Raw genomic sequence first — 1,222 nt, 5'->3', positions numbered from 1 at the left:
AGGGTACCCAAAGTTTTGCACCTGTCAAAGTTTGTTTTGATGCATATTGAACATTTTCTGTTAGTACAATAAACCTCATTTCAATACTAAATATTACTGTGTCCATCAGTTATTAGATATATCAAACCGAAATATCTGCTGCAAACACCCACATATTTAGAAATAAAAATGATTAAGATTAATAGGGGTGCCCAAACTTTTTCATGACTGTAAATGTCATATAAACAAGAGCTAAGGAATTGCCTAAAAATAATTTCATACGCCGTATAACACAAACGCATCAACACACACACTGACTTACCTTGTGCCGAATCGCTGCCTCTGTCCTCAGCCTGTTCCCGTAACGGTGGATTTCCTCCAACAAATATTTCCAGTGAACGAACCGTTCAGCTCCTTTTAACCTCCGTCTTTCCATTTCTGACGCTGGATCTTCAATATCCTCAAGCTTTGAAATAGCAGGCAGCTACAAACCGCGTGTTAGCTGTAGTGGCTAAGTTTTGGCTACAGTCCGCTGTCGCCTTGGTATCAGCAGGAAAATGAAAAAACAGTTCCGGCTAATTACTGGACACAACGGCACACCAAAAAACTCCATTGTTGTACCTGTAGCTCACAGATATTTTAAGTTTTGCGTCTTTTTCATGGTACAGATCTTGGAGCTTTGGCTAAAAACAATAGGAGCCAGCAGGACCTGGACACAATCTATGTGGAATAAATTCAAACGGAAATACGTCACCACCTCTCGTGGCATACACACCATTACCTGAGAAATTCGTTGAGCAAAACTTCAGTCCACATGTTGAACTTTACTCAGCTGAAAGTGTACAAATCAGCCGAGGAAATAAGTGTTTTACAAGTTTTCTGGAAAATTTTTATGGGATTTCAAAGTTAGCAAAAATGCTGACATGTTAAGCTGAGAATTTGAGCTGCAATCATTAGCTTTAGCATTAGCAGTCGTGTTTCCACCAGTGGAATAATAAATAAAATGTCAGCAACTGGTTTTAAACTTTAGATCTCCAGTTCTCAACTGCTGAACTAATGAACCACAGGAAAACCTCTGCAGATCTTCCTCCTCATCCTCTTCATCTTCATACACCCCCACCTGTCCTAACCTTTTCAGCCATTCCTCCAGTCCTGATTAACCTGTTGGTCTCAGGTTGTCATTCACAATGACAAGGGGGTCAAACTCCAGTCCTCTGCTGTCCTGCAGTGGTTAGATGTGCCA

This window comes from Poecilia formosa, unplaced genomic scaffold (genome assembly GCF_000485575.1).
Source record: "Poecilia formosa unplaced genomic scaffold, Poecilia_formosa-5.1.2 Scaffold905, whole genome shotgun sequence".
Taxonomy (NCBI): Eukaryota; Metazoa; Chordata; class Actinopteri; order Cyprinodontiformes; family Poeciliidae; genus Poecilia; species Poecilia formosa.
The sequence above is the reverse complement of the archived record's forward strand: the minus strand, read 5'-3'. Positions refer to the sequence as shown.